Here is a 12566-nt window from a genome sequence, read left to right as displayed (position 1 = left end):
TGTTCTTACAACTACCCTAAAATCCTGGACCTTGGACCACAGACCAATGTCTACAAAAATGTAGTCCAACCTCGATTCATGGTCCTTCCTATTGAAGGTACACAATGAAGGGATGTCAGAAGAAGTGCGTCCATTACAGCCCCTTAGCGCAAAGTTTAATGTGAGGGACATAATTTGCACTGCGAGAGGGGACCAAGATTTAGGGTGGGGGGAATGACATGGCGGGACACCCCAGAAGTCATCTTCCGCAGTTAGGGCACCCTCCTTTAAACCTTCCAATGGTTCGAAATGACAATTAAGATCTCCGCCCATCACTATCTTACAATCAGTGGGGAGTTGGCCCAAGAATGACGAAAGATCTTCTAGTGTAGGTGATTCCATGGCCACACTGACTGGGCGAGAGTACACATTAATAATTGCCAGGTTTAAAGCATTGGGCCATTTGAGTAGAACACACTGTATGTCCTGCGAAAACGTAGGTACATTCTTCGCATTACACCTAATATGACTGGCTACCCAGACTGCCAAACCACCTGAGGGCCTCCCTTTACCACTCCACCTGGCTTGAATTTCAAAGACTGCATGTCCTACTCTACACAGGGGTTCCCTAGCCCACGTCTCTTGAAAAAGACAGATATCACTGCTGCCTACTAGGGAATCCCAATCATTTGTGTATAATTTGTTGGCAATACCCGCCACATTCCAAGAGAGGAACTTCAGGATTTCGGCTGGAGGATTTAATCCCAGCCCCCCTGTTTTCTCTGATGCAATGTACAATGAAGGAACTACGGGTCCTTGCAGTGGTGTTTCCAAGATAGATGGAACCGTGGGTGTTAAGTTAGGAGCAAGGAGGACTATAGGTGTTAGGTTATAACCTGGTGGACTCTGGGGTAAATTACTTACTTGGCCCCTGGAGCTAGTAGGGGTTAAGCTTTCCCGAGGGGATGCATCAAATTCTCGAATGATGATATCAATATCACCTCTCACAATCCCCTGTCCTACAGATTCACTAACGATCCTTTGGGTGCGTCGTGAAGATGCACCCTTATGGAGTCAATCAACCTGATCCAGACAACTAAATCTGTTAGGGTGTATGTAGTTGCCATGAGCAGGGATAGCATTACGGGTGGGCCTATATCTTGACCCATCAACGGCAAAACCCACCCTTGTCCAGCCATCATCCCTCTTCATAGTTAAATCACGTGGACTAGGGTAAAAATATGACAGGGGGAGCAATTCTATGGATGTATTTCCTGAACTACCAAGCCAATTACAGATATAGGTAGCAACCTGTGGACTCTTAAAGCTTACAATTATGCAATCCCCCACACTTTTCTTTGCGGTATACCCAACCCATGTAACCCTTCTAACCATAAGAACTTCTCCTCTTAGATTCGATGGAAGGGGCCTTTGGATATTTAACCAGCTAATAACCTTATTGCGTAGGGAATCATAGGATTCCACCACGTCGCTGGAAAGCTCTGGTACCCCCATCAGGATCACAGTATAGGCTGCCGCCTCTGGGGGCAAGTTAACTGCTTTTCGCCGGTTATTAGAACTAACTAACCGGTTTGGGCAGTTGACTGTTTCATTTGATGGTCTCTCCTGTCTAGGTAGGCTGGCCGAAGCAGATGGCTTCGACCTCCCAGCAGTTGGTACCGGAGGCAGTTGCCTGTGAAGGGGTATGGGGGCAGATTGTGGCACGGGGACAATGCTGGTGTTTTCCCGAGAAGGAGCTATTGATAGAATAGGGGCCGTAGTAGTTGTAACAGTAGGGGAATGAGAAGTCCCAGTATTATACCCATGGGCTCCATATGTGCTTGCTCTTAGCCCTGGCTGACCGCTACCACTACCACTTAGTCTTTCCATAGCTAGAAGTCTAGTCTCTATGGAGTCTAATTTAAGGGAGAGAGGATTCAGAAGGCTTTTGAGGATACCAGTGAGTGAGCAGATGAAGGGCTCTGAGGTGTTAGGGGCAGCCCCACCAAAAATGAATGGGCCGGTGTGCGTGAATATGGAAGCGGGAGTTGGGGTGCTCACTGTTCCCATGTCATTCCCTGTGACAGATGTTCCGGGGGCGCCCTCGCTATCTTCAGGGGTGTTCATTATGGAATCAACTTTAGCCCTTTTGGCGCCTTTGGACTTCCTAGATCGTTTCCTTTTCAGGGGAGCATCCTCTCTATGACCCGTGTATTCTATTAATGTAGGACCGTCCCCCAGAGCCCTAGGTGGTACTGACTCAGCAGTGGGGGAGGGTTCCACATCGTCATCAATGATGCGTAGTGAGTCTCTGTCCCTATGAGAGTTGGATGGTGTCCTTAGCTGTTGTAGGACAGACTCTATTGTTTGGTCAATACTATCCATGAGTGATAGGTGAGTGGCGTCACGCAATAGTGATGACCTTACATTAGGTGATAACCCCGATGAAGCCTGATGAGAATTTTCTATACCCTCCGCAATTTGTTTTTCCAATACAGTAAGTCCCTTATTAACCACAGTATTTGCCTTAGCAAGAAAATTGTCCAGAGTACCTGAGACCATGGAAGCTGCCTTCCTTCTTGTTTCTCTAGTGGCTATTTTATTACATCCAAGCTTCTGAGCAGCCGGGCAGGTCAATAAAGGTAACCTGGAAGGTAAGGCGTTAGGGGGGTAGCCCGGTCCGGTCTCTCCCGTTCTCTAACGGCCTCAAACGGCCCGCCCTTTGCCCGGGCTTAGCCCGGCGCCCACCCGCGCTAGTCCCGCGATGCGCATCCTAGGGCGTGGTTTTGTAGCCTGAGTCCTCCGGGGGCGTGGCCAACGGGAAGAGTCACCAGGTGCGGCTCGTCAGCAGGCCGCTTCTGGTCCTGGGACTCGCAGTCCCGCAGCTACGCCGGTGTCTTCTCCGCACTTAAAAGATCCTGTAACCCCCTTGGAACAGGTGAGGGACAGCAAGCTCCACGCAGCTCCTCGCAACTTCGAGCGGCCCCCGCAAAGCGGGGGCCGCGAGTCGCGGTCTTAAGCACCCAGAGCGGGGGGCACGGCCAACGGGAAGAGTCACCAGGTGCGGCTCGTCAGCAGGCCGCTTGTGGTCCTGGGACTCGCAGTCCCGCAGCTACGCCGGTGTCTTCTCCGCACTTAAAAAATCCTGTAATCCCCTGGGAACAGGTGAGGGACAGCAAGCTCCACGCAGCTCCTCGCAACTTCGAGCGGCTCCCGCGAAGCGGGGGCTGCGAGTCGCAGTCTTAAGCACCCAGAGCGGGGGGCGCGGCCAACGGGAGGAGTCACCAGGTGCGGCTCGTCAGCAGGCCGCTTGTGGTCCTCGGACTCGCAGTCCCGCAGCTACGCCGGTGTCTTCTCCGCACTTAAAAGATCCTGTAATCCCCTTGGAACAGGTGAGGGACTGCAAGCTCCACGCAGCTCCTCGCAACTTCGAGCGACACTATCGGTATTTTAATGTCCTGCGTCTTTCTTCTCCGTGGCTAAGAAGAACCCAGAAGAAGATCAAACAGAAGACCCTGCTGGACTCTGAAGCTGGTTCCGGTCGCGTGCAGCAGCTGAGACCGGCGAGCAGCTATAGAAGGACTGGTTCACAACGGAGGCCGGGCCTGCAGCTCCAGTGGCAGGCTCGGCAGAAGACTGGGCAAGGTTATCCAGGGGCTGGCAGTAATTACAGTATGGCCGCACGGTCTCTCTGATATTCCTAATAAGTAATGAATGGTATGAGGACAAGCGAAATAGATGTAATGGTCCAACTACTTACCGGTAATCTTCCTTACTCTTAGTCCTACTTGTACTCTTACCAGTCATCATACACCGCCCTTCCACTCAGTAGCTGACTTTCGATGGCTATGCTTGGTATTCCAGGAGGAGGATCCCCTTTTTGCACCAGATCAGTGGAGTCATAGCAGAGCTTATTAGCATTTCCCCCGTTATTTTCTTGTCTGAAAGGAGGTGGGGTTCACCTCATAAGTAATGACTGGTATGTGCATAAGGACTAAAATGAATAAATATGTCTCGTAAGTAACAGGGCGACTTTGCTCCTTCAACATCTTCAACCGTAACCGAAGAAACAGGATCTAACTTCCTCACTACCTCTACACTAAGCTTCTTCCTCTCCTTCCCCTATGTCTTCTAGACGGTAACCTTCTAATAATTTCTGCAACACTTCCTCTCATTCCCTATTTCCTTTTCAGTTTTCCTTTCATTTCGTCTTTCATTCATAACTCATCTTTTTCTATTTTTGATATCATTACTGCCTTCTGACATAACACTGCTCCCAGGGCCACATTGCAAGTGCCCTCTCAATTACAATAACTCCTGTTACAGGCGCCATCAAAATTATTATTTCCAAGTGAACAGTATAAGTGCAGTGCATTTCAAATGAGGACTGTACCTGCTAAAAGCAGATGACGTCCCTGTGTGAAATACTTCAGGTGAGTCGGACGGCAGACAGTGGAAAGCGAGGACTAAACAGGGAAATAGGGCTCGTAATTACTGATTATCCTAGTAATGCTTTATCAATCAATCAAAAATATTTGTAAAGCGCACTACTTACCAGTGAGGCTCTCATGGCGCTTGGGAATGCTGCTACTGCTCGAACAGCCATGTCTTGAGAAGTCTTCTGAAGGTCAGCAGGTCTTGGGTCTTTATTCTCCTGGGCAACCCCAGGTCCCACTCGCATACATGCCAACTCTCCCAATTTAGGCAGGAGACTACCAAGTGCAAGACTAGTCGCCCACCTCCCTATTCCTGTCTGCAAAAATCTGATTCCTTAGCAGTCTTCTGCAGACAAGGACTGGTCTCGTGTGGCTCGGAGTATGCACTGCCATTAACCTGCTCCTGCAGCCCAGTGCACAACATTTTTGTCACGCTCTCGCTGCCTGCCATAGCCTTTCACCATGCTCCTGACAGGTAAGGGACAAAATATGGATATTTTCATTTAGTCCCAGTCCCAGAGATGTTTTAAGGCGTGGGCAAAGTGGGCTCTGGCCCAGGGCCCCATCCTTTCTGGGGGCCCACTGATAGAGCCAGATCTTTTCTGCAGGAATCCTTGCCGGATGACCGTTAATAATTCTTAAATAGAATGTTTCAAACACCGTTTTCCATTAATTTATTTTTAATCCGTGTGAGAGTCCATTACATACATTTTACAGAGAAGGTGTGTTTATGTTTCATGCAACATCAATAAAAAAAAGTTTCTTTCAGATCAAAACAGGTCCTTGCATATCTGAAGTAAGGGGGTGTCAGAGTGATTATTCGCAGTAATATTAGTGAGCTGCTGTGTTACAATATTACAAACACACTTTACTATCCCTGAATATTGGATGTAAACACATTTAGAATTTGGACGAGTGTACCTGTGCACTGTCAGTGACCTGGCCAAAGAGGGCATAAAAGAGCTGAAATTGGTTCCTAACAGGGGCCCCAAAATACGTTTGGCCCAGGGCCAGCAAAAATCCTTAAGCTGTTGGTGCCAGTACATTACAATAGATTAGATTCAGGCCTCAATAGAAGTTGATGGAAGAAATACATTCTGCCGATGGTTTAAAAAAAAATATATATATATCCTTCTTTCCTCTTCTAAAATGTTGGCATGTATGCATTCGAGCTACTGATGCCATTGTGTAAGTACCTCCTGGGGGTGGTTTCACAGGCATAACTCTTGAGTGCTCAGAATGAGGACTTTACTCTTCTCTTCTCATGCTTAACCTTTTCTGTCAACTATATCAAATACATACCGTAGTCTTCACTGATACTGTTCTATGACATATACAATGGATGGGTATCAGTATATCGCAGGGATCTTTTTCTCTGATGGGTTCTGAGCGGTATCAAATAAGCAGATACAGAAATAGGAGCGTCTATAAAAGAAAATCAGAACCCTGAGGTAAAAAAAAAATAATCCCTATTATTCGTCTTTTACCCATTCAAATGTTAAGTTATGTATGGTTCCCCAAAGTCATCTGCCCTGCTTTCAACTGCAACACGGGGACAAAGAAGTAATGTGGCGGGGGATGAGGGTTACAGAGTATGGGCTCTCCTCCCTCTCCAGATGTAATTATATTGTATAACAAAAAAATACGTGGCCTCTGGACACCCGCCACCACGACCCCCACTAAAATAAAAATGTAACCTAGTTTCTTTCCACACACCCTCGACACCTTGTGTTCCATTCCTACATCTCTCTGCCACCCGAGCCCTCTGCTCCTACGTGAGCAGAGAGCCTGTGCCAACACTGTACGTCTTGTTTTCCTGGGTCACGCTGACCTTGGAGTGTGACGGTCGGCACAGGCACCGTCCCGCCATGTTCTACTGATGGCACCAGTGGGGAACAACTTTTATTCTCCACTTTAGCTGCGTCACATTAGTGAAAAGCCAGAATGCGATGCGGTCATTCAAGCTAAAGGCTCTCTCTAGAGCCATATAACAATATGTTTTGCAGAGTTTCAAATATGACTGATTTAATGGATTGAGAACCAGTGCATACTTACGAGCAATACATTCAAGCTTCCTACCTCATATTTTGTCTCTGTGAGTACCAACTGCTCGCTGCACTTATCTCATGCTCAGTGCTCGGACAGCTATGCTCTTTAGAGAGTGCCACATCAAGAACCGAGAAAAGAAAAGATGGGCATCACGAAAAAACGGGTTAAATGTCCTATTCCAAAAATAAAATACAAATGATATACTTAGTTCCTATTGAAGAACACAAGGTGGCGCAATTTAGCCACAGATGAATACTGTAAATGTTTTCTTATTTGACTGTTACTTACTGAATGATCTGAAGCCGTTCAATCTTAAAGCATGACAGTAGAATAAAATCAATAAACACTTGTCCTGTTTTCTCAAAATAATATATTTTACCTAACTGGATGCCTTTTATACTATTAATTAGATTTTTATAAAGTGGAAAATACCAAACAAGCACACGTGCACCACAGAGTAGCTGTTGCGGAAACATAAGCGTAATATGAGAATGCTACGGACAATAGGGTTTTGCAAGTAAAGTAAGGTATTTGTCTATAATTTCCCAGAGGGTAGAAGGTTATTCTGCGTTGCTAGTCGTAAATATCATATATAGCAATTAAAATTCACACCAAAAACACTTGGCACGAGTTACAAAGATATATACACACAAGGTGGTGCTTTCAGTGTGTGTTTAGCCTGCAAAGAAAACCTCTTTTAAAATCACATGCCATACACAAGTGCCCGCAGTCACCATGAAATCGCCCGCACTTCCTGAGCATGCAATGCACGAGGACTATTAAAGGACCAACTAGTCGATCCCTTCACAAACAATTGAGACTCGCACAATGCAGTGCATCCAAGCAAGCAGAAACATCTGCGTTTGACCAAACCTCCTAAGAGCAATAAACCACTTTAATGGTAGGCTAATATGATGAAATCAACACATTCGAAAAGACATGGTAGGGGTGCATGATCAGTGTGGTAAAATTAAAAAACAGATGACCACGTAATCCTTTAGCAAAAAGCATATGCATATTTACTCCCCCCTCAAAAAAAATAACACTTACTGAGGAAAAAAACATGACTGCACTTCACATGTGCTTAATTCGTAAAAAACAAAAGTGCCATGACTCTCATCAGGAGGCCCCTACAGTTTTCACTACACATTGCCCCTGCCATGCTGCAAATGATAGTAACAACCCAACTATTAACCATCGCACTCCTACAAGTGCGTACATTCGGACTATTTTCAGGCCTCCAAAGCTATAAGAATGGCTTGGGCGGCAGATTATATTGAATTTATAATTTCCTGTTGTTGGCAATCGCTAAATTAGACAGACAGTGCCACCTTGTGGTAGACTGTTACAAACGCCTGTGATGACTAGGGCAATTTTCCGTAGCTAAACTATAAAATCAATATTGTAGCGGCCATTCGCCCGAAAAAGAAGAGCGGGTGGTGCAGTATCAGTGCTTCAAATGGACCGGTACTGCCCGGTCCGGAGTACCAGCACTTTTTGATTTTGAGTGGGGGAGTACTGGCACTTCTCAAGAGTGACATAATACTTTTGATTGGCGAGTGCCAGCACTTTTCAGAAACAAGCAAGTACTCTGGGACAGAGTACCTGTACTTCTATTTTTAGGTCTCAGCCTGGCGAAAAGAAGCGCATGCGCTGCTCTGCCATGCGGAGGACCTTTTGGAATCGGCCATGCGGAGGACCTTTTGGAATCGATACGATTCCAGCATGCATGCGGGGAGACAAACAAGACAAAAGATGTGCATGCGGGGATTGGCCCCTTTACTGGCGGCGTGACACTCTGTGAACTTTTTTTTTCGCCTCCAGTAAAGGCAGTCCCCACGTGCACATCTTCTGTCCGTCCCATGACGGGCCCGCGCTTGTGTTTCTATGGCCTCCGTTTATTTTCTCTTTTTCTTTTGACAGCTCCCTGAAAGTGAGGCTTGTAACGCTTGTTTCAACCAGCAGCATTAACTATGGGGGACTTGTATTTTTCCTTTCACTTGTAAACATGGGCCTCCAGGCCCCAGCATGCCCCTAGTATAACACGAAGTTGAGTAAAGCATAGCCCCTGGTTCTTGCGAGAGAGCTAACATTTTGAGGGCTAGTCTCATCTTCATATGTTGCCACAAAAAATGTGTGCACATGGCATCCAGTTCTCTGAGCAGGGATCCTTCTAACTCAAGAGGTATAGTTCTAAACAGATAGAGTACTTTTGGAAGAACAGTTATCTTTAACACTAGGGTAAGTTGCAAACCATTAATACGTCTCAAATCAGTGCTGATCTTGCTCAGTAGCGAGTCTAGATTGATCTGATGGGTGGATCTCATCTTGGGCTTTATCCTGTTTCCTAAATACGTAGTTGTGTCAACCCTACGGGTATCCCTCAAACCAATATTATCGGTGCATACAATCTGGGTTTTCCCTGTTAAGAAGGTAGGCAGAGCTTTCCCCAAACTTCTCAACCAGTTTCTCCACCTCGAGCACCAAACTAATAGGATCTGGACTGATTATTGTGATATCTTCAGAGTATGCTAAAACCTTTGTATCGAACTTGTTGACCCTAACCAGCTTGATGACTTGACTCCTTGATATTTGCCTTAATAATGGGTCGAAATAAAGAGTGAATTAAATAAGGGAGCAGGGACAACCCTACCTTGTTTCTCTTGTAATCACTATCCTCTCTGACTTTAGGCCCATCATTTGAAGTTTGGCAAATGGGGCATAGTATAGAGCCTTTAGTCTCTTAATCAGGCATGGACCTAATTCCTTACTCATCAGTATTCCCCAGAGATAGCTCAACAGCACTCTGTCAAATGCTTTTTCTGCATCGAGGAGGATCATAGCCACAGGATCACCGGTCACTTCTGCAATATTGAAAAGGGTAATGGCACGTCTGACATGCTCCGTTGTTCCTCTACTAGGCATGAAACCATGTTGCCAGGGCTAGACCATGTGGGCTATGACCCTCCCAAAGTGGACCGCAAAAACTTTAAAATAGAGTTTAGCATCAGAATGAATCAAAGAAATGAGCCTATAGGAGCCAAGATTATCCGGAGGCTTAGTCTTTTTCATGAAAATCACTGTGTCTCCGTACCCGGACAGAAGGGTTGTGGAACCCCATCCTGCTGAAACCCCAATAGCATATCTAACAAAACCATAGCTAATTCTAGAGAACACCTTTTATAGAACTCCAAGAGCATTCTATGAGGGCCTGTCGCCTTACCTGAGGCAAGGGACTTTAATGCAATGGCGACTTCTTCTAGCGTAATATCTGATTCTAGTGCTGTGATAATGTTCACATCTACCTGATCCCTCCCCTCTTCTACCAGTAACCCTTCTACCGGTGATGATGTTAATGGACTAAATTCTTGATATATAACACTGTAGTAATCTTTTTTTAAAATTTGTAGCAGTGTTGGATCCTTGGCTACCCCTTGTCTTAAGTATGCTACCACAAAGTATTCAATAATGTTTCCATAGGTAAGCCAGGATACCTGCAACAATGAAATTTTCCATGCATAATCCTAGTAGGCACTGTAGTAATCTTCAAATGATCTGATAATATCAGACGGCTTAGTGGCTGAGAAGCCATCGTCCCTCTTAATGCTTTCAATATTCCTATCGATCTGCCTTTGCCGAGTGCAGAGCGCTAATAATCTTCCTACTGTCTCCCCTTATTCATAACTTTCGGCTCTATATACTTGAAACCTCTTGCCAGCACCCTGGTGTGGTAGCATTTAATCATGGCTTGCACCACTGCTATTTTTGCTGAATCTCTGATCCTGTCCCTGTGTAACCCCCTTGGTATGGCATTTTTCCAAGGTAGCTTGGTGCTCATATAGCCCCTTAATTCCTTTAGCCTTTTGTTTCTGATTGTGTGCAATAAAGCTTATAGTCTCGCCTCTCACACCTGCTTTAAGTGTATCCCAGACCAACCCCTTTGATGCTTTAAATCTGTTTATTTTCAAAAAGTCCTTTATCCAGTTTTTCATGTGTTTGATATACTGGGTGTTTAAAAGCTGGTTCCTGTCAAACGTCCATTTACCCTGAGTCTTAATCAGTCCCAGCCAAGGTATTTCCAAAACGAAAGGATTATGATTAGAGAAGAGCATTGAGAGCTAACTAATATCAGCCCTGCCCAATAACCCAGTGGAAGTCAAAACAGAATCCAGCTGGATATACTTTCTGTGCGGGCATGAAAAATAGGTAAACCCAGGACCCGGCCTTTTAATACCGTCCCACACATTCACCAACCTATGGCTCTCCATTAAGGACCTCAGAGCTCAATACACCTGAGACTTTCTCTCTTTTTTTTATTTTTTTATATAATTTTTATTTGGAAACCTCAGACATATCGCTTCAGACAATACAGATGTGGGCCTACAACCCTTCAGGCCGGCCGGGATAAGATAGATCAAAACCATCACATAGCAAAATATCACAATTCCGCATCTCCCGGTCTAAAGCCACAATAAAGCAATAAATTTGAAATAGCCCAGAAGCGCGTTCATTCAGTATCAGGATAGAATAGGTTCCATTTTATGATAGGGAAGAAGGATCTGAGCATACGATTAGACAGAATACAGTTAATGCCATTCGCGGATTGGGACAGTCGCTGTCAATACTAACAGGAAACCAAAACGTGTTACTCAGAAGACGTCAGCGTACAATCACTACACGGCAGTTCGATATCCATTCACGTGGTAAAGAAACATTGTAAAAGGAATGTAACATAGCTAGGAAAATCCCAGTCCCAGAGAAGAACAAAGCCAGATCCCCCCATGCAAATAGAAGTGAGAAAAAGAAGAAGAAAGAGCGAAAATCGAGAAAGAATAAGAGCCATAGAACAAAGGAGAAAGAAAACAGACCCTATCCCCAACCCCCACCCCGCATACCAGCAGAAAGCTACGGCCAACCCCCCCCTATAGGCATGCCTGTCGTCCCACCCAGGAAACCCCAGTTAGGAAAAGAAGGAAGGAGGAGGACCCCCGTACCCGGCCCCAGTCGCCCCTCCCCCCCGCCCCTCCGCATCCCAGAAGAGAATGGAGGCTCCTCGAAAAAGGAGATAACTATCATCATATGTCCATCACATACCCCCACCACCATAATAATAAGCAAAGTCTTGCGTCATCACCAGAGTCAACAGGCCAAGAGAACAATCATACAGTAATCACCCCTGGCCAGTCCGAGTAAAAAGAGGCAAACAATCTAGTCCATCGAGTCCACAGGCAGGCGATTTCAGCGACCAAAACCTCTTCTCAGGATCAACCCAGGAGTCCAGCGATGGCAGACGATTTACGACATAGTCCAATAGTGAAAGGGTGCGGCCATGTCCCTCGGTTACGAGCACATCTATGAAAGACCCAAAGTGAATGTCAGTAACGCAAATCCGGTTGCCGGGCACATCTTCCTTGATTAGTAACCCTGTATGCCCAGGGGAGTCCGTAGTGACATACACCCGAGCCGCGACAAGCGTCCGATCTGCCACATTCTCGCCCATGCCCCCAAGCCCAATATCGGGAGCAATTGAAACAGACGAGTCGCGGAGGGGCAACAGCATACGACCCAGGGAGGAATGAAAATCCTGGAGAGCCAAGAGGACATCTCCCAGTGTGTACGCCTCGTCTGCAACTTCGTCGGCCACCATGTGTCTCACCCCCGGGGACTCCCCAGGCGAGTCAACAAACATTGTATCAGGCATCCGGAGTATAGTAGCACCAGGTAGTCTATGTAGGGGTCGGGGTGAAGTTATCGAGACTCGACCAAAAATACAGCAGCACCAACCTCAACCCCGCAATACCAGGGTGACCCACAACTCGACATCAGTCTCTGCCGGTGGACTTTTTCACCGAATGTCAGGTTACTCCGGGGATCCCACTGCAAAGATTAATGCGGGCAGTATGATTAACGCCCGGACTCTTAGGCGAGGAGAAAAGCGGCCAGATGCGTGCAGCGAGGTGTCGAGCACTTGCGCCGCACTCCGTTATCGTCAGCCAGCGAAATTACTCGAGTCGCGATCCCCGGAGGGGGGAGGGGGAGGGGCCACCGATCCTCACCACTCGACCGCGGCCGCTGTTGTTCAGCTCGACCCCGGCCACGTCA

The sequence above is a fragment of the Lissotriton helveticus genome, chromosome 2_1, assembly GCF_964261635.1.
Source record: "Lissotriton helveticus chromosome 2_1, aLisHel1.1, whole genome shotgun sequence".
NCBI classification, from domain to species: domain Eukaryota; kingdom Metazoa; phylum Chordata; class Amphibia; order Caudata; family Salamandridae; genus Lissotriton; species Lissotriton helveticus.
The sequence above is the reverse complement of the archived record's forward strand: the minus strand, read 5'-3'. Positions refer to the sequence as shown.